At 47.3% G+C, this 20,809-nt stretch overlaps 1 protein-coding gene across 3 annotated transcripts in view; it reads right to left on the bottom strand.

Annotated features, from left to right (window-relative positions):
* The window catches only part of RNF145 (ring finger protein 145), a 78,928-nt gene extending 63,756 nt beyond the window's left edge, over nucleotides 1–15,172 (bottom strand). The window contains exons 1-2 of one of the 3 annotated variants that reach the window (XM_075900644.2): nucleotides 14,280–14,396; nucleotides 7,145–7,285 (exon numbers count right to left, since the gene is read on the bottom strand). The gene's annotated coding sequence lies outside the window, so the exon portion shown is untranslated. Of the gene's footprint in view, nucleotides 1–7,144; nucleotides 7,286–14,279; nucleotides 14,414–15,028 lie in introns of those variants that run through there. The other 2 variants (XM_075900645.2, XM_075900643.2) reach the window with 2 other exon arrangements.
* Nucleotides 15,173–20,809: the final 5,637 nt, after the last annotated feature.

The following is a 20,809-nucleotide window of genomic DNA, read 5'->3' as shown; positions in this document are numbered from 1 at the left end:
AGAAACCTGTTAGTGTGTCTCAGCCATAAACTGAAAGGACTGCATTAAGGAGCGGATGGGTGCCATCTCCATGCACATTCAGCCCCCGAACTTCAGCTGAATATTTTGGAGTTGTTTAGGCTCAACCGCTACTGGACTTGATGAACCTTTATCACCAAGACACCATTTATGAAGGGAAGTGGGCGTGCGGGGGGGGGGGGGGAGAGTGGGGCCGAAAGCGGGGGAAGAGACCAAACGACAGACAGACAGAAACAAATTCTGTGCAGAGATGATGCAACTTCAAACCCAACAGTAGGAAACTGTTCCAGCAAGTGGAAATTATTATTGTTGGAGATCAGGTTCAAAGGGCTGAATGACCCAAATATCAGAGGGTCATTTCAGAACTAGAGTCACTTTGAATAATTTGCATTAGCAAAAGATGCCTTTCACGTTGAAAAAGCTAATGAAATGCATTTCAAAATTAAGTACAATTACTACAGTCTGAAACTCTCTAGTCCAGCACTCTTGGGACCTGACCAATTCTGAACCAGAGAATTTTCCAAACAATGGGAGGTCAATATTGATTAGTAACATCACCAGCACTTCCACTGCTTACTGGGCTGCCAGGAGACATTTAGGGGTAAATTAGAGCTAAACAACAGCACAGAACACTGACAGCCAGGATTGGTGGCTGCAAACAAACTTTATGGGACCACAGGAAACTTGGCCACGCCCATGATAAGTGGACACCCAGCTAACTATCATTAGTGGACCAGAGTAAGGATTTTAAATTTAGATTAATCAATTACTCGATAGTCAATGTAATTTGCATCGACTAAGGGCACCTCTGCCTTTGAAATGTAGCAAGAGCCCTGCCCCACTAAGACTCACATAAGCCCTAAAGGATAAAAAACTGTAAAAATCATAATTTATGGTCAAATTTTGCAGGTGAAGGGAAGGATGTATTAAGACTTGTTCAAGACACAACGACCCGAAGTGTTTTCAGCTCTAGAAGAGTTTAAGAGTCAAAGCCGTGAAAGGCCAATCATGATACCAATATACAGCACATCTTTCCATCTCATATAAACACAGTAACAACCACACACTGTACTTCCCACACAAGATCTTTCTAAGAAGCGTTACACAATAGCATCATGAACAATTAAAAGTCTAGTCAAAACAATATCACAAGCATCCCACAATATGAATAAGCAAAACCACTGCTCAAGCCACTCAAACACTGTTTCAAGTGCACAAAACACCCTCCAAATAACTAATTTACATATTTTTTGCTGTGGTGTGAATTAAAAGGGGACTGATATATACTAAAATTAACATGGTCAGAAAAGAATTTGAATGCAGGCTGATTATATAAAACAATTTGTCAGATTTGAAATTGCAAGCCTATACTCAGGTCAAGGTACATCGCTATCGTTTAAGAGCATAGGTGAAAACGTTAAAGGCACTGTGATTGTTACGTAACTAATTTTCAAATCATTAGGAACCAAATTGACTAAAACTTTTGGAACTGTTTTAAAGATGAATCTTCATAAACATTTTGATCTACAAGTTTACACTATTTGTTATGAAAAATACACCTAGACGGACATGGACTTGATAAAAAAAATCTTAGAGTCATATTGAACCAGTCAGCCATATGGCACATCTATATATGGAGAACAAAAAAGTTCAGTTTCTATTTAAGGGCCCATGACTAGTCGACTAGCCCTGAGGCCCCCTACTAGATACTTTCAGTCCTACCATATCCCACACCGGAAAAGGCCGTAGAGAAGTCCTCTGAGCTGCCTAGAGGCTGTGGGGAAAGCAGCCAATTAGCACCCGCTGGCTTAGTATAAGAGCTGCAGGGTCAGAGCAAGAGCAGTTCCTTGCTAGAGCTAGAGGAGGGCAGATGGTGCTCTGAGCTGGCTGCTGGGACTCCACTGGGACAAGGCCCTGAAGCGAGGGAAAAGAATGTGCTGGAGCCATGGGGAATTATAGCAGCACCATTCATTTCAAAGGGACACTGCAGACAAGTGCTATCTACAGGGTCACTGGGCTGGGACCTGGAGTAAAGGACAGGCTCAAGCCCCCATCAACTCCTAGAAGTCACTGAAGTGTCCTGGACAATAAAGGGGAGAACTGAATTATAGTGACTCAGCCAAAGAGCTGGGGCCAGAAAGGCCCCAGAGGGCAAAGACTGCCAGCAGGGAAGGAGTCCTGGGGCACTGCTCTATTCCAGAGCAAGGTGAGACAGACACGTTACAGGGGCACAGAGAGGGCCCTGCTGGACTTGTCCCTGGGAAGACGTTTGCTTTGTTTTAATTCAGAGACTCAGTCTGAGTGCCAGGTCACCAATGAGCCATCACTGTGTGTGCAGGCACATGCACTTGGCCCGGGGTGCTCTCAGGAGCCGAGTGAACCCCGTTACAGGGCCTATTCAGTACTCCTTACTGGCATACCTGCTGTCCCGAGCACAGCACATTAAATGGGGCCCCTAATAGCCAGTTAAGTGGAACAATTTGGACAAGCTTGCTTTTCCCTTCCAAAGTCATGTACCGAAACCAGTGACCGAGTTACGAACGCCAGTTACAAACTGAGCTGTCAGTCACACCCCTGATTTGGACCTGGAAGTACGCACTCAAGTAGCAGCAGAGACCACAAGAAGCAAATTCAGCATAGCCCTATTTTATATGTGAACTGCTAAAAATATAAAGGGAAAGTTACATTTTTCTTCTGCACAGTACTTTCAAAGCTATATTCAGTTGTGAACTTTAGTCCTTGTTTTGCTTAGAGTTACGAATATCTCAGATACATCCCTATTGGGAATGGAGCTTTGTAACAGTCGATTAACTGATAAGCAAAAGCTTATAGGTAAATGCAATAGACTACACATTTCCCCCTTCTCCCTGCCGGTAGATTCTTCAGCAGGCTGTCTCAGTCCTGGCTTGTGACAGGTCTGGGACCTACCCTCGCTGCAGTTCTGCATTTGAAGTGTTATTAGGAAGTAGGCGGGCAGGCAGCCCATCTCAGTTCTGTCGCACACTAGCTGCAGGAGCTTAGAGACACACACCCCGGACAGGGGCTGCTGCTGTCCCTGTATCAAAGGCAGCAGCACAGGGCAACGGGCAGCCCAGTGTGCAAGAGGAGCTGGTTTTTTAACTGGCTCCCCTCATGGACCAGCTCCCACCTGGACCCCACACACCTGGCTCTGATACGGAAGCAGCAGTGTAGAGTTGCAGGTGGCTCCCCAGGGGTGGGGTCAGAGTGCACTGGCTGCCAGCCCTGCCCGCGGAGACTACAGAATAGCTGAGTAACAGATAAAAATAAATGAGGTTACTTGAGTATTCAATTAACTGATATTTAACAGTCCTAATTCCCAAAGGTATTGGTAACTCTGAGGTTCTGCTCAGATGAGGTAACTGGCTCTGTGGACGTGGGAAAGTCAGTGGATGTGATATACCTTGACTTTAGCAAGGCTTTTGATACGGTCTCCCACAATATTCTTGCCAGCAAGTTAAGGGAATGTGGATTGGATAAATGGACAGTAAGTTGGATCGAAAGCTGGCTACAAGGCCGGGCCCAGCGGGTAGTGATCAACGGCTCGATGTCAGGATGGCGGTCGGTTTCTAGCAGAGTGCCCCAAGGTTCGGTTCTAGGACCGGTTTGGTTCAATATCTTTATTAATGACCTGGATGAGGGCATGGATTGCACCCTCAGCAAGTTTGCGGATGACACTAAGCTGGGAGGAGAGGTAGATACGCTTAAGGGCAGAGATAGGGTCCAGAATGACCTAGACAAATTGGAGGATTGGGCCACAAGAAATCTGATGAGGTTCAACAAGGACAAGTGTAGAGTCCTGCACTTGGGACGGAAGAATCCCAAGCATAGTTACAAGCTGGAGACCAACCGGTTAAGTAGTAGTTCTGCAGAAAAGGGCCTTGGGGTTTCAGTGGATGAGAAGCTGGATAGGAGTCAACAGGACGGCCTTGTAGCCAAGAAGGCTAATGGCATATTAGGTTACATTAAGAGGAGCATTGCCAGTAGATCCAGAGATGTCATTATTCCCCTTTATTTGGTTCTGGTTTGGTTTTGGCCACATCTGGAGTATTGTGTCCAGTTCTGGGCCCCCCACTACAAAAAGGATGTGGACGCATTGGAGAGGGTCCAGCGGAAGGCAACCAAAATGATTAGGGGGCTGGAGCATATGACCTAGGAGGAGAGGCTGAGGGAGTTGGGTCTGTTTAGTCTGCAGAAGAGAAGAGTGAGGGGGGATTTGATAGCAGCCTTCAATTTCCTGAAGGGAGGTTCCAAAGAGGCTGGAGAGAGGCTGTTCTCAGTAGTGACAGACGGCAGAACAAGGAGCAATGGTCTCAAGTTGTGGTGGGAGAGGTCCAGGTTGGATATTAGGAAAAACTATTTCACTAGGAGGGTGGTGAAGCACTGGGATGGGTTACCTAGGGAAGTAGTGGAGTCTCCATCCCTAGAGGTGTTTAAGTCTCGGCCTGACAAAGCCCTGGCCGGGTTGATTTAGTTGGGATTGGTCCTGCCTAGAGCAGGGGACTGGACTTGACGACCTTCTGAGGTCTCTTCCAGTTCTATGGTTCTGCTGTATTTGTGTCTTGTTTATCAGTACAGTTTAAAATTTCTAAACCTAGTTTTAAAAAACAACTTTGACACGCATAACATGGTGCAACTGATGGGCAACGCATTATAGAAATCAGCTGCACTGGAAAAATCATATCACGTTTTAACACTTCGTAACAAGAGAGACAAGGTGGGTGAGGTCAGGACAAGGAGTAATGGGCTTAAAGTGCAGCAGGGGAGGTTTAGATTGGACATTAGGAAAAAATTCCTAACTGTCAGGGTGGTCAAATATTGGAATAAATTGCCAAGGGAGGTGGTGGAATCTCCCTCTCTGGAGATATTTAAGAACAGGTTAGATAGACATCTGTCAGGGATGGTGTAGACAGAGCTTGGTCCTGCCTTGAGGGCGGGGGGCTGGACTCGATGACCTCTCGAGGTCCCTTCCAGTCCTATGATTCTATGAGGTAATATATTTTATCTTCTGTTGGTGAAAGTCACAAGACTGCATACCAAAACATCCAGGATTTGAGATCCCCTTTTAAATTATGTCCCCTAGAGCTCTGCAAGTATTAAGGCAGCGTTTCTCAAACTGTGGTCCGTGAGCAACTTAGAGGAGGGTCGCAGCTGGATTCAGTTTTTCTCTTGCGACTAGTCTCTCCCGGGCTGCGAAGAGCAGCAGGGCGGCAGAAGGCAGCCGCCAGCAAGCCGTGCAGCATGGCTGGGGCCACAGGACTCCAGGAGCACAGCTCAGCTGCAGCAGGAGGCAAGGCGGCAGGAGAGTGAGGCCGGTGCAGAAGAAGACGCGCGAGGGGCCAGCCGGGGCACGGTTGCTGGACGACCGAGCGCTTCCCCAGCTGGGAGAGGGTTGGGTCCCTCAGGTAGTGGGCTGGGGGATTGGGTCAGGACAGAGGACCCAGAGGTAAATAAGGGCACTTGGGGGTCAGAGAGGAAGCAGAGAAGACACGGGAGAGGAGTGGAAGATGGAGGAGAGAGAGAAGGAACCAAAGGGACGCAGAGTGGAAAAGAGGCACAGAGGAGAAAGAGACGGAGGGAAGGAGCCTGTAGGGGGAGGGCATTAAGGACTGCAAATGCCTTGAAGGAACCCCAGGAGGGCAAGGAGTCTGGTGAGAAGGGGGGAGGAAGCGACCCAGGGCAGTGACGGTGGGGCAGGTCACATTCATTTAGCATGTTAGGGGGTCGTGGTATCACAAAGTTTGTGAACCCCTGTATTAAGGCCTAAAAGGGAACTGCTGCCGAGTTTCAATATGATGTGCTACCTGTAAGTAAAGACAAGTCCACTAGTCTGAGCTCTTGATAGGTGGTAAACATTTTAAAATGCACTACTTGGATTGGGGAAAAAAAACATTAAACCTCTATACATTTAGGAAAAAAGTCGATATGAGCAGCTGGATGCTCACCTCTCCTAAAGAGGCCTCTCAATTTAAGGGTATGTCTACACTGTAGCTGGACCTGAGCATTAAAAACAGCTGTGTTTTGCGGCACTGTGGAAGCTCCAGCTAGTCCTGTGACTTCAGACACACCCGCGGTTCGAAATTGGGTGTGTCGCTGGAACATCCAACTGTTTTAGCACACGTCTGTCTACCTTGGCTGGGAGGCTCACTAGTGACCAAAACCTAAGCGGCTAACGTAAGGGATATTATTTTGAAAAACAAGGCCAGTGCCTTTATTACAAGTGCATGCCAGTTTCAGAGTAAATACAGCTGAAGGGTACCAGCAAACTTTTGATTAAAAACTGACAAAGGGTTGACACGCTGTCCCTTGAATAGGAGGCTTCTTCCCAGCTACACACATTCTCACGATCATTTATATCGATGCTGTTAAATTGGTGCAATCTGCATGCATGTACTCAGAGGTTTAAATCTGGCTTACATTAGCTTGCATCAATACATTTACAGGCACGGCATCGATCAACATAACCAGTTTTAAACCAACAGACAAGTCCATAAACCAGTGTAAATTCTGGGTGTAGCTAAGCACATTTAAGCTAAGCCAGCACAATGTCTTTATGTAGACAAGCCCTAAAAAATGCAATGGAAGTTACAGAAACACACTAAATGAGGAATATTTTCAACAACACTCAGAACTGGCTTAACTGCCCCTATTGAAGACAACAGTAAAAAATACCATTGACTTCAAGGAGAGCAGTTAATCCAGCTCCTAGTTTGTTGGGGAAGGATTTTCAAACACGAGCCCCATCCTCTCATTGGCTTGTGCGGGAAGAAAAAAAGCACTCACTACCTCACAGGCCCATGTCTTGAAATCGGCAAGAAACTGAAAAGGAAAGTAGGTCCAAATTCAGCTCACATCTGTAAAATCCTACTCGTTTTGTATGCATGGGTGTACGAGAAGAAATTGGTTCACAGTCTCCATTTACACTGCGGAAAAACCAAACGTTATTTTACAAGTAGTGTGTTATGAAGAGCTTCGATTTGTTTTAAAATAACTAAACTTGGTCAAACATATATTGAAAACAGAACACCTAGCTGCATCAGAGACTGTTTTGACTAAGAACTATTAAAAGATTCAATGTCAAGGTTGGAAAGCCTAAAATTAGACCTACCAGCTGTGTTCTGAGTGTGTGCACATCTCAATGCCCCTCTGTTATGCATGTCTGCTCTGTTCTTGTGAGCAGGAGGAGATTGGAAATATAAAACAATTCTTAGCTCTTCGGAGAGTTGGATTCTTGTTAACTGGCCTCATGCTGAAATACACAAAAACAAGCCAGAGTGGAGGGACAATGTTATGTGCCAGATGCACCCAAAAAGAAAATCCAGCGCTGGCACAAGCCTGCACAAAGAAGTCTAGCACTTTGGGTTGAGAACAGATTTGTGATCCTGCAGAACAGTTCTGCTTCCAGAGCTTTGATTAAACTCTTCTCTCCCACCCCAGCTCAGGGGCAGTGGGCTGCAAGAGAAGTAAAGAGTGTCTGAATCACATGTAATTTTTAAGTGAGGCTATGCTCCTGTCCTGCCAACCACGATCGCACACTAATATTTTTGCGCGGAAAGGCTGGACATGGGGCAGCTTTGCAAACAATTACACTACTTAAGCAGCAAATGGAAAATTAGTAGTATGCATTTTAGCACTGTAATTAAGGACTTGTCAGCATGTCCACCAAAACCCATTTTTCATGGTTTACTACAGGACCTCAGCAATTTCAAATCATATCGAGATTTAAATTGAACACTAAATTCTAGCTTGTACAAGGAATCAGCACCGCAAGCAAACGGCATTTTTGTATTTGAACAAGAAGTTACTACAGGGTACAATAAAAATGAATTGTTACAGCACTGACAAGATCAAGTGAAGGAGGGCAGGGGTGTGTGTGTGACTATTTTCACCTAACAAGCTTGTGAATTGTTAAATTTAAGAAAAACATTTAGGGTCTAACAACTCATCCAAAATTAAAGACAAATGTGAATTGAAGGCATTGTGGTTAATTATTTAATTCAGGCTACATACAGGCACTACAACACACATGCTTTTCTGCCAAAAGGCCTCAAAAGAGTGCATCATCCCTACATATTATGGGATGAGTTACTGAGAAGGGAGAGAAACGCAAGTTTACCTTACTAGCATAATCAGAAGAGTGGTGAGCCTAGGGAGTTGTTTACTATAATCTTGAAATGTAGATGTTTTATATTCCTAACTTCTATTAGGTCACAGAGGCATATGGGAAAATTCCACATGCAGGGAGATGACAATTTTACAGCTATAAGTGGTAAATACTAAAGAGTTTAGTTAATTTCTTCCACAAATCCTATCATTAACTCACCACATACTGTTATGTGTGTACACACAGAGTAAGAGTGCAATATATATCTGAATCCTCCTCCCCTCTGTTCTGACACCAATCCTTCCAAACTTACACATGGGCATAACTAAGCAGCTTACTTAGTCCCATTGCCATGCAGAGGACTACTGATGGTTCTTCGGACACGTGTAAAAGTTTGCAGGGTTTCGTTTGGCCTGTAATGCACTGTTGGTGTTTGATTTAGGTTATAAATAATAAGGGACAAAGAATGTCATGGTCTGTATTCCTACAGCTTCAACCGAAGCACCCAATTGTTTCACAGCAGCTATATTCCCGATAGGACAAGCAGCAATGGGCTGAAACTGCAGCAAAGTAAGCTTAGGATGGACATTGCCTGTCATGGTGGTTAAACACTGGAATAAATTACTTAGAGAGGTTGTGGAATCTCCATCCCGGAGATATTTAAGAGCAGGTTGGACAGACACCTGTCAGGGATGATCTAGATGGTGCTTGGTCCTGCCGTGAGGTCCCTACCTGTGCTAGAAGTCAATGGTTCAATGATTCTTTAAAGGCAGCCTGTGAAATCGGATATGGCTCTTATTTACCCTTCACACCCAAGCACACAAGACCTGTCAAAGAAGAGCTGGCAAAAGTTTGTTGAAAAAAGGGGGGTAAAAAAGTCAACATAGAAGCTGATCAGCCAGGGGAATGGAAGTACAGAACCTTTAGTTCATATAATACCAGTTCAAACCCAAATCAGGTAAGAGCGGCTGCTTGTTTTGTCAGCTTTGTGAAATTAGCTGGTGGATTCAGTCCAGTTCTTTGAAGACAGGAGAGCTCATCTTTAATGATACCATAGCAAACTGCAACTCTGTGAAATTTCCAGCAGAACTGCCAAAGAGTGAATTAACATAGAGACTCGCACACCCTTAGATCCCAATCTCGTCCAACTCTACATCTTCTGACCAGGCAGAGTCATGGTCGCCTTAGCCCGTCAGTTTGTGCTTACACAGAATCTTTTTTGGGGTCACAACTGTATTTTTGGGTCCACCTGTTTGTATCAGTGTACTCTAGGAAAAACTGGGCAGCTATCCTACAGTGCCTCTGCGGGGGACAAGCGTGCTCGGAGCACATGCTCACAAAGACAGCAGCGTATGGGACAGGACACTACTGGATGTCTTGCCTCCAAAAGCTAGAGGGAGGACCACCAGCCAAATTGAGTAAGTGGGCACAGTGGAGGTACCCTGAATACCTTACAAAGAAACAGTGTGCTGAATCTATTCTAAGAACCATAACTAACACGGGGTGACATACTAACCATTGCTACTTACTCTTGTATGTTGACACAAGCTGTATTTAGAACCAGCCATGTCAGTTACACAAACAGTTAGCAGATGCAGTGTGGACAGGGCTTTAGAGAGAATTCCTTGTTGTAGCTCAACACTGAAGCACACTAGGATTAAGGAAGCTTCCACTGATTGTACCTATGAAATACCTGTTCTGTGAACAGATTCAGTCTCCAGGATTTTCAAATAGTCTCCCATTTTTCCTTACAACTAGTTTTTACATGATAACAAAGAATGAATGGCTCATGTCATTAGAAAAAGAAATCTGAAAACTCAAGATGTAACCACACCAAAACTTGCACAAGAACATACTGGGTATGGATGTAAGGAAGTAGTTAACTAGTCGACTACTCAATAAGCATATGCTTATCGGGCAGTCGAGTTGACTACTCACTTCCCGCCCTCCCCTTGCTGCCTCTATGTCAGAGGCGGTGGGGGGGGGGGAGGAGAGGAAGCAGGAGCTGATGCTGGGGGAGCCAGCTTAAAGCCTGTTCCCGCTGTGTGGGGGGATGGGGCGGGGCAGAACCACAGCATCTCAGAGCCGGCACGAGCTCCTACTACATTTAAACTGCAGAACCACAGCAGGGGTAGTGAGCACCCCCATCATGAACTAATCGAGTAGTCGATGGAATTTCCATCAACTACTTGATTAACTGATTAACAGCAATTTAACATCCCTACTGTGGGGGGATGTACTATAGGACATTTCAGGAGGCTGCTCTGTTTCGTAAGGTGAAAAACATCCAGAGTTTAATTATATTACAATCTAAGAACCTGCAAAAATGTATATGCATGCTTAATTTTACAAAATGCAAGTAGCTGTTTACTTCAGCAGGACAAATGTAAAGTTAAGCAGGCAAGACTCTACAGAATCAGGGCCTAAGACAAAAGAAAAAAATGTCATAAGGAAGTGACTTAGGCAGATCACTAACCCAAAAGCAAAAGGAAACATGCAAAAGTAAATGCCAGGGATACTGGTATGTTGCGTGTTCAATGACTGCAGCTATGGCATGTGTAGAGTATTTACAGTGCGTTTAGAATGAATAATTCCCATCAGCTTAGATGTGATGTGGTTATAAAAATTACACGTTAAAAAAATATAAGGACTTATTGTTAAAAAGACATTCCATACCAGCGTCCAAAAAAAGCATAGTGATAGAAATGTAGCCGTGTTAGTCTGGTGTAGCTGAAACAAAATACAGGACTATGTAGCACTTTAAAGACTAACAAGATGGTTTATTAGATGATGAGCTTTCGGGTCTGGCCCACGAAAGCTCATCATCTAATAAACCATCTTGTTAGTCTTAAAGTGCTACATAGTCCTGTATTTTGTTTAAAAAAAAGCATAATTTTCAGGAAGTCTATTATTAAATTTAAAATTAATATAAAACTGTGGTCAAGTTGATTGAAATAGAAGTTACCTACAGTCTCCATAAAAGGAACTATTAGCAATGAGTCTTCAGCATGGAGAATTTTCTTTTTAAGGAAGCCAATATGAAGCACAAGGTGAACAATTTTCAAGACACATACCAATCTATTTACTGTTTTATTGGCTTTGTGTCTTCCTTAAAATCTGCGCCACAAACTGAAACTGTGGAAGAACTAAGGCACTAATCTATTTCCATCAGCTTCAAAGAGGCGTTCCTGGTGTCTGCTCAAACACAGTCTGAGAAAATTTCAATGGATTTATAACATTATGAAACTGGTGTAAGCAAGATAAACATCAGGCCACTATATTCTTGACCCAGAAAAAATATCCATTGTTCTGTACTGTAAAATGGTCACAATCCTGCTACATAAAATCTCTCTCTCAAAGAGCACCATTTCTTCATTATATCATGCAACAATATTAGTGAATTGAGGGATTAAGGAACATAAAACTTCCTGAAGCAAAATGCAGGACAATCTAGCACTTTAAAACTTCCTGCGTCTCTTTGAAAAGGTTAATCCTGGCATGGTACAATAGATAGTACAGGTAGTAGATTGACTAAAACCAAAGCAGTTTCTCCCCATGAAAAGCCACAATAATGATGATTTAATATCTTCAGTCTTATGGAAGAGAAAAGTGAATTATAACGAAAGCTTTGTTTTTACTAAATTACCAATCAGTGGCCAAGCACCCTCCCCCACAAAAATCAGAATTTCCTATTTTTTTCAGGTAGAAACCTAGAGGATATATTACATACAAGATGTACTGTAACACAGACTAAATTAAAAAAAAATGTTATTAATCATAGTAGTCCAGAAGGTGAACTGGTAGAGAAGATTTTTGTATTAAAAACTACAGAAGAGAGATATTAAGGACCCTGCAAGGGCCTAATTTTTGTTTTTTAAAGCACAACTAAGAAAATGAAAATGATTTCCAATGAAAATATCACAAGCTGTGTCAAAGGTCCTTCAGAAGTCTATTTAACTGAATCAACTGCACATACAGTGTAATCAAAATGGTTTGTCGGCTGTGTACTTTTTTTAACTTTAACACCTCCCCCTGCACATCTTCACACACTCTTTCCCCTTCCAAAAAGCAGCCAGTCATATCTGCAAGGTATGCATCATTCTGATAACACCGCCATAGGTCAAAAGCACATGCAACACATGGGCCCACACTCCACCATCTACAAGAGTATGCCGCACAAAACCATGCCACAACCCTCCCTGTAAAGAGAGGAGGAAGATGTTGAAGAAACAGCTGAAGTGAGGTTCGTGACAAAGGCGGAGAAAGTTAAGGGGACTGGGAAAGAGAATGCCTCTTACATAAGCACTATCCCAGGGCCTGCCATTTCCCACTTTCATACCTGAATTTCAGAGTCCGTTCTAGGGACTGTTTTTCACCCCTAAAAACCTGCAGTGGCTGCCCTCAAGAAAGCCGCAGGGCTCTTTCCAGTCCTGTCTCCTCCTCCCAGGGCTGCAAGACCAGGATGTCACTAGAGACCCAGGGCAGCGCAGCCTCAACCACTGAGCTATAAACCTCGCTCAGGACTGCAGCACCCGCTCATACTCTGGGTATGAGTCCAGCTCCGTGCCACCAGCCCAGCTCTCTAGAAAGCCAATGCCGCCCCCAGGCCTGTTTCCTGTGGCCACTGCTGCAAGGGGAGATACCCCAGGATTCAGTGCTGCTGCTGCAAAGCCCTCGCTTCCTCTGCTCCAGCCGCCAGCTCAGCGCCTCTGAACTCCAGTAACCCCGCACCACGGCATGCTGCAAGCCAGGGGCTGTCGGCTGGGAATTCCCCATCGCCCTGCACCAGGGTGTGACGGGGGCCAGCTGTGGGGGGGCGGAGCGCGAAGTGGGGGAGGATTCAGGGGCCCCCTGAAAGGGGATATATGAGGGGGCAGCAGCAGGGGGCTGGCTCGGGGTGGGGGTTCAGGGAGCAAGGGGTGGGATTGGAGGAGTGAGGGGAAGGGATTAGAGGAGGGAGTGGGATGTGTAGGGAGTCCCCCGTAGGATCTGGGGGGTGCTGTGGGGCAGAGGGAGGAGGTTTGGGAGTTGCTGTGGGGCAGAGGGGGTACGCTAGGAGCAGACTGTGGGGCTTGCTGTGGGGCAGAGGGAAGGGGTTTGGCGGTGCTGGGAAGAGAGTGGGAGTGCTGTGGGGCAGAGGGAATGGGTTTGGGGGTGCTGGGGAGAGAGGGTGGGAGCTGGGACAGAAAGGGGATTTGCAGGTTGTGGGAGGGAGGTTGAGGTGCTGGGAGCAGAGGAGGGGGTGGGGCAGAAGGAGGGGGACTGAGGGTGCTGGGGGCGGAGAGTAGGAGACTGGGGGTGGAGGGAGGGGACTTAGGGGGGTCCTGGGGCCAGAGGGAGAGGGTTTGGGGGCAGAGTGGGGGAGCTGGGGGTGGCGGGAGAGGAATTGGAGGGACACTGGAGGCAGAGGGAGGGCGTTTGAGGGGGCTGGGGAGCGGGCGGGGATTTGGGGGGCACGGGAGGGGGAGAAGAAGGGGTTTGAGGGGCGCAGGAGGAGAGGGAGAGGGAGGGAGGTTGGGGGGGCTGGGGAGGGCGCGGGGGGGCGGGAGCGGGTTTGGGGGGCGGCGGGGGGGCTGGGCGGCGGGGGGGGCTGGGGAGGGCGCGGGGGGGGCCGGGAGCGGGTTTGGGGGGCGCAGGGGGGGCAGGGGGGGGCGGGCGGCGGGGGGCTGGGGAGGGCGCGGGGGGGGGCCGGGAGCGGGTTTGGGGGGCGCAGGGGGGGCTGGGCGGCGGGGGGGGCAGGGAGGCGCGGGGGGGGGCCGGGAGCGGGTTTGGGGGGCGCGGGGGGGCGGGGGGGGTTGGGGGGGCGCGGGGGGGCCGGGAGCGGGTTTGGGGGGCGCGGGGGGGCGCAGGGGGGGGCTGGGGAGGGTGCGGGGGGGCCGGGGCGGGTGCGGGGGGGCGGGGGGGTTTGGGGGGGTTGGGGGGGCGCGGGGGGGCTCGGGGCGGGCGGGGGGCGCGGGGGGGCCCGGGAGCGGGTTTGGGGGGCGCGGGGGGGCGGGGGGGCGGGGGGGGCGCGGGGGGCCCGGGAGCGGGTTTGGGGGGCGCGGGGGGGCTGGGCGGCGGGGGGGGGGGAGGGCGCGGGGGGGCCCGGGAGCGGGTTGGGGGGGCTGGGCGGCGGGGGGGGGGGGGGCCGGGCCGGTACCTGGGCGCGCTCTGCCGGGGGCTCAGGGCCGCGGCTCCGCGGGCGGGCGGCGCTCGCTGGGCGGGGGCGGCGGCACCATCCTCCCGGCGCGGCTCGGGGCGCGCAGACCGACCGAGCGCCAGGCCCCGCTGCGCCCGGCCCCGACAGCGCCCCGCCCCCGCGGGCCGCCGCGCATGCGCCGCTCCCGGCCCCGCCCCCTGGCGGGCGGCTCGCGCGAGGCTGACCCCCTCCTGCGGGCAGCGCGGCCCCTCGTGCGCGGAGCCTGCCCTGCACGAGTCCCCCTCCCCCCCGGGATGGCGCACGAGCCTCCCCCTCGTGCAAGCAACCGCCCACCGTGTCTGTGCACGGGGCTCCCCTGCCCCCCCTTGCTATATGCAACCTTCGGCACTTGGCTGCACGGGGCTCCCCCTGAGGATGCAAGTCCCCCTCCCCCGGCGCACGGGGCTCCCCTTCCCGCTCCTTATATGAAGCCCCCTGATAGCTAAGTGGGTTCAACACCGCTGCCCCCCCCCCGGCTCCCCCTTCACCCGCTTGGGATGCAAGATCCCCTCCTCACTCCTTGACCGGCCCGGGCTCCCCTTGCCCATCCTAGCACATAATATCCCCCCCCCCCGCAAAAAATGTGGGGTTTGCCGCTGCTCCCAGCCTCATCAGCCCCCCTCCACACACACACACACACACTACCCCCCGTGCATGCAGTTCCCCCGTCTGGAGTACTTGGCCCTGGGATTGCAAACTGCGGCCCTCACCCCTTTCTTTCCTTGGAAATGTTTTCTGGTTTCAGTCGCTGGTCCGGCGAGCTCTGTCTAGACGAGCGAACCCCGGGGGTGGGTGTGTACATCTCAAATGCTTCGCCTGTGTGCGGATCGCCCCGTGCGTGCCAAATAGTAACTCACTGGGCATTGCTTCTCCCCGGACAAGCAAGTAGGAGCTGTATAGCGATCAGGTTACCAAACACCGAAAGGCAGCCACCCTAGGGTGAAACGCAGCTGCTGTTTAGAAGCAGCGAGCTACGATTTACGACAGGCAGTGAAAACATTGCAGTTAAGGGAAATTATAGGGGGAACTGGGGACACGGGATTATTTTCTTTCTCTAGCTCCCCTCACAGGAAAATGTAAACTCAGAAAAGAATTCAGTTATCCCAAAGGGAATTTGGTCAGGCAAGACACAGGAGCTAAGCTGTGGTTTTCAAAAGCCACAAGCTCTTCAGTAACCAGGAGAGAGCACACAGCATACATTTGTGATTTACTCCAAATGAAGGAGTCTCTCTCTCTAACTACAGTAAGAGAGTGGACAGCTCCATCCAGTATATATTTTAAATGCTAGCAGCTAAATAACCAGAGCCCTAAACCAAGTCTGTTACCATTCCTCTTCTCCAAACAAGCCACTGATGTCAGAAGCTTGATTTAAATTATGATGAAAGATTGTTTTTTAAAAATGCTAATGGCCCAGGGCCAAGTTTCCATTCTGCCTGTTTAGGATTTGAAATAGTTAACAGCCTACATTGTAAATCAGAAAATCCACCCTCAAGGGCTCATAAAATTCTGGGGTGTATTCTCTAGATGGATTTTTCTATAGACACTTGTACATTCCTAGGTTTTAAAATGAAATTCAGTAGAATTATGTTGTAAAGTGCACAATGATTTAGCAATTAAAATGTTATACCTTACTGTAAGAGATAAGGCAGGTGATGCATCTTTTATTGGACCAAGTGCACAAGTTTTCAAGCTTGCCTCACCTACTCTCTCTCTCTCTCTCTTCTCCTGGAACCAGCATGGCTACAACACTGCAAAAACTTACTAAATCTTTCTGAATAGTGTACTTTAATTTCAATAGCATCCTTTGCGGCAGGACAGGCCAACAGATAACTGACCTTTTGTTGTGATGCTTTGTCATCTTTTTCAGCTGGAGAGACTATTTTGTGTTCTAATCAGTTCTCTCATACCACAGCCCTGAATGGCAGAAAGTATTGTTTAAAGACCCAGTCCCACAGCCCTTGCTGATGTTAAAAGTCCCACAGGAGTGAGTACTCGTAAGCAATGTTCCCTCTAATCTTTTCCTTCCATGTGCAGATTTTTCCCATCATGGGCAGAATACATTTTTATGTGCACTGAGGCATGTGTGAATGTGCACCACCAGTGGAAACAAAACCTAGCTGCGGGTGCTCTGCTAATCAGTTGGGAAGCCTTGGAATCTCTCCTGAGCGGCCACAAAAGCACACAGCTTATGGGGAACACTGCTCATGAGTAAGGGGTGCAGAATTGGGGCTTAGGCCAGGTCTACACTAGACCTGAAGATCGCGTTAAGGCATGCAACTCCAGCTATGCAGAATACCTTAAGCAGAGCTTGGCACTGCCCCCACCGCAGGAGGCTGATGGGAGCAAACGCTCCCCTCAGCTTCCCTTACTCCTCACGACTATGAAGAGTACAGACACAGGCAGGAGCTGCCCTCAGCGTTCGATTTACAGGTCTATACTAGACCCACTAAATCAAACACCAGAACATCAATCTCCAGTGAGGCAAGCGAAGACCAGCTCTTAGATGTGTGTGGTAAAGCTAGAGTTACAGTTTCGTCTGAGAAATGAATTTGTCCTTACGGTTTCTTTAACTGCAAATCTCCATTGTCTGAGGCATTTCAAATTAAGCAGCACTAAATATATTCAGGTGAAGATCCTGTTGTCCTGGGGATGACCTATCCAACATAATAGTTTTTCCTCCCATGTCTAACTTAAATGAGGGTTGGAGGACTTCACAGAGGCACAGATTCTACAGAGGTGCAGGGTTAGCATCCAGCACTACTGAGAGCAGCTATTCAAAGAACGAGCTCTTCTGTCTACAGCAGTGTTCCTCAGCCTTTTTTTTTTTATAAAGTACCCCTTAAAAAAAAAGTATAAGTACCCCAGTACCTATAGTTTTCAGACACAATTTTTTTCTACCATTGCAACACAATTGTTTAAGTATCAGAGGAGTAACCGTGTTAGTCTGAATCTGCAAAAGCGACGAGGAGTCCTGTGGCACCTTATGGACTAACCGAAGTGTTGGAGCATAAGCTTTTGTGGGCATCAGATGCATCTGACGAAGTGGGTCTTTGCCCATGAAAGCTTATGCTCCAACACTTCAGTTAGTCTACAAGGTGCCACAGGACTCCTCGCCACAATTGTTTTTAAACAACTTAATTGTAGCCGGGCGGGAGATGAAATTTTGGGGTGTAAAAAGTACAAAAATAATAAAATGCTGTAAAACTTACTTTAAAAAACCCAGTTTTTTCCACATTTCAGTTGTGTTGATGTACTTCCCAGACTCCTCTCACGTACCCCCCCAAGGGTAGTCGTACCACTGATTGAGAAACACTGGTCTACAGTATTTGAAAATTAGTCTTGTGTGAGTGCCTCCAAACCTTCTTCAAAACACTCACAGGAGACCATATGAAAATGTCCTTGTTATCTTCTTTCTCTGCAGACAAGTAGCTTCTGTGCTGGGGATTCAGAGGACAGTCATTGAAATCAATGGCAAAGCTCCCATTGGCTTTAATGGGACAGTCAGCGCCTGTGAGTCCTACTCTGTATAATCAGTGGTACTCCTGCTGGGAAGCATGAAAATGGCATCCCACGCAGAGAGAACCATCACATCACTCACAATCATTGAGATAATGAAAGGGTGACAGTCATTTCTAGGAAATGTTTTGAAGATTCCTTTTTTGATACATTTCTAGTCCTCATTGGTAGGTATTTATATAACAAGGGTATTATAACAATGTGCAAGTTTCATACCTCAGTTTTTGTTTAGTCTGTCATCTGTCATCTTTTTTCATTCTGAAAAATGTTTTAGTTCAGAAAGGCACAAGCTTCTAATGGGTAGACCAGGTGCATAGCTTGGCAATTGCTCTAGTCATATTTTTAAAACACGTTCTGTTTTGCTTGTCAGTGATTTCAAAGGCCTTTTATAATTCCACACTGTAGTTATGAATTCTGAATTCAATTATCATTTACCTCTTGTTAGTAACACAGGCAAACAATTTGAAGCCCAGGCTTTTAGCAATCAACAGAAAAAGAGCGTCTACATCTCCGAAACAAAAGCTCTGTTGAGGTCTAAAGAACAGCCTGCACACAGGCATCTCATTAAAACTTTCAAAAGACCTTCTCATGGCTCCGGGATAATGTGGTAGCTGGTGACAGTGGCTGGACAAGTGCCAACACCTCAAATCAGACACAAAGAAGGTCCTTTGGAGGGGGTTTCAAGAAAAGCAGAAACACTGGCATGGAAGAGAATGCAATGCATGTTCAAGAAGATGGAAAAAGATTGGAGGTTTCGTATTTTAGGTTTCCAGGCAATTATTGCAAGAAACATTGGTATATTAATTTACTTACACACACACATATAAATAAAAGTTCATCTTTGTATTAGGTTCAGGGACATAATGAAGTGTAATGATTATACGCCCAAACTATGTCAAAAGAATATTATTAAAGTTGCAAGTCAAGCACTAAAAAGTTAGCTCATGCATTATAGCACAGTCTAATTACATGATCGCATATGATTCTTTCCACAGGATCCACTGTGCTCATTTAATGAACAGCTATTCAACTCTTTGTTCAGTGTGTGGCACTAGGACTTATTTACTGCACAATATTCAAACTTGGCTCTGTATACAGAATTATGGATTTCCTGATGGGCTTTTCTATGGCATTCATTGCTACAGTATTTGAGTGTTTCATACTAATTATCCTCACAACTCCCCTGTATGGGGAGGGGGGGAGGAGGCTATTTTACAGATGACGAGCTGACACACAGGGAGATTAAGGTAAAAAGCATCCCTTACCTATGGGTTCCCAATTGGAGTCACCTAGATCCAGATCCTCAAAGATATGTAGGTATTTAACCCCCAGTGGAAGTTAAGCACTTTCCTGCTTAGCGTTATATAAAATGTTGCATGTTCAAAGCACAGCTACCGCTGAGTTCAGTTGCATTTGTGAGTGCCCAGCACTTCTGCATTTCTGGCACCCAGAAACGAGGAATGAACTATTAGTGATCACTTATGAAAAGTCTGGTTTCAGGACATCCCACAGACACTCAAGGGCTGTGTCTAGACTGGCAAGTTTTTCCGCAAAATCAACTGCTTTTGCGGAAAAACTTGCCAGCCGTCTACACTGGCCGCTTGAATTTCCGTAAGAACACTGACTTCCTGCTGTAAGAAATCAGTGTTTCTTGCGGAAATACTGTGCTGCTCCCGTTCGGGCAAAAGCCCTCTTGCGCAAATCATTTGCGCAAGAGAGCCAGTGTAGACAGCACAGTACTGTTTTGCACAAAAAAGCCCCGATGGCTAAAATGGCGATCGGGGCTTTTTTGCGCAAAAGCGCATCTAGATTGGCACGGACGCTTTTCCGCAAAAAGTGCTTTTGTGGAAAAGTGTCCGTGCCAATCTAGACGCTCTTTTCCAAAAATGCTTTTAACGGAAAAACTTTTCCGTTAAAAGCATTTGCGGAAAATTATGCCTGTCTAGACATAGCCTAGGAGAATGTAGAGAATCTAGTTCTCCAGAGCAGCTGCCTCCAGGAGACCACCTTTTTTCTTCCCATAGACCCCTGCCTCATACACTGTACACCTTCCAAATTCTGCACCAAATGATGCAGCAGTCCTATGGACATATTCCTTTACTGCACAATGACAGAACAGAATCATCCTATGAGGAATGGGTCCTGTGGAAAAATAGGATGTGAACACCTTTTTTTGAAACACTTTTCAGTGCACAATTTCCAGGCTTTTTAAAGGTGACAACTGAAATAGTAAAAATGTCATTGTCACCATCTCTTTTATTTCAGTCTGGAGCATACCACGACAGAGAGCATCAGGAGAGGCAGGAGGAAAGGCTTGTTTTAAACATTTCCATGTGTTTTTCTTCTTGGGTTTCCTGCATTTAACCCATTCTGCACCTGCTGAGTGCTGTCTACAAGACATAAGCTTTCACTACTCAGAAGAGACTGCATTTTACTAGACTGAACATGAAACTAGGTACTAGCTGTGGTGTAGTATCAGTACCTTGTTGCTTACTATGCTTGGGCTGTGGGGGACCCCTTCTGGCAGCTGTCTGTAAGCACCGCCCTGCAGGGGGTATCCTGCGGCTCCCAGGATGGTAGCAAAATTGGTTATACAAGGGAAGAGAGGGACAAAGGACTTGGGGGGGAGGGTCAGTTGCTGTCTGGGAACTATGGAGAGAAAAGGCTAAGCTGGGGGTTAGGGGTGATGGACACTAAACCTAGGGGCCTGAGCCATCCTGGCTCTGCCCCCGCTAGTCACATCACTTATGTGCTGTGCTGTATTCTGGAAAATCAATAAACCCCTCTCTAGTCTACTGGCTGGGAGAGACTGTTCTGGCTGCTAGTGGGGTGCAGGATCGGGGAAACCCCAACTCACCATCACACCAGCTCCCAGACTCTTAATTCCGTGTGGCCTTGGACAAGTCACTTAAGCTACTCTGGGCCAAATTTATAATTTGCATCCACTTATGCAAGGGTTGAATTTGGTTCTTTAT

This window comes from Pelodiscus sinensis, chromosome 16 (genome assembly GCF_052426305.1).
Source record: "Pelodiscus sinensis isolate ZL-2025 chromosome 16, ASM5242630v1, whole genome shotgun sequence".
In the NCBI taxonomy this organism is placed as follows: domain Eukaryota; kingdom Metazoa; phylum Chordata; order Testudines; family Trionychidae; genus Pelodiscus; species Pelodiscus sinensis.
Note: the sequence above shows the minus strand (reverse complement) of the source record. Positions and strands in the feature narration are given on the sequence as shown.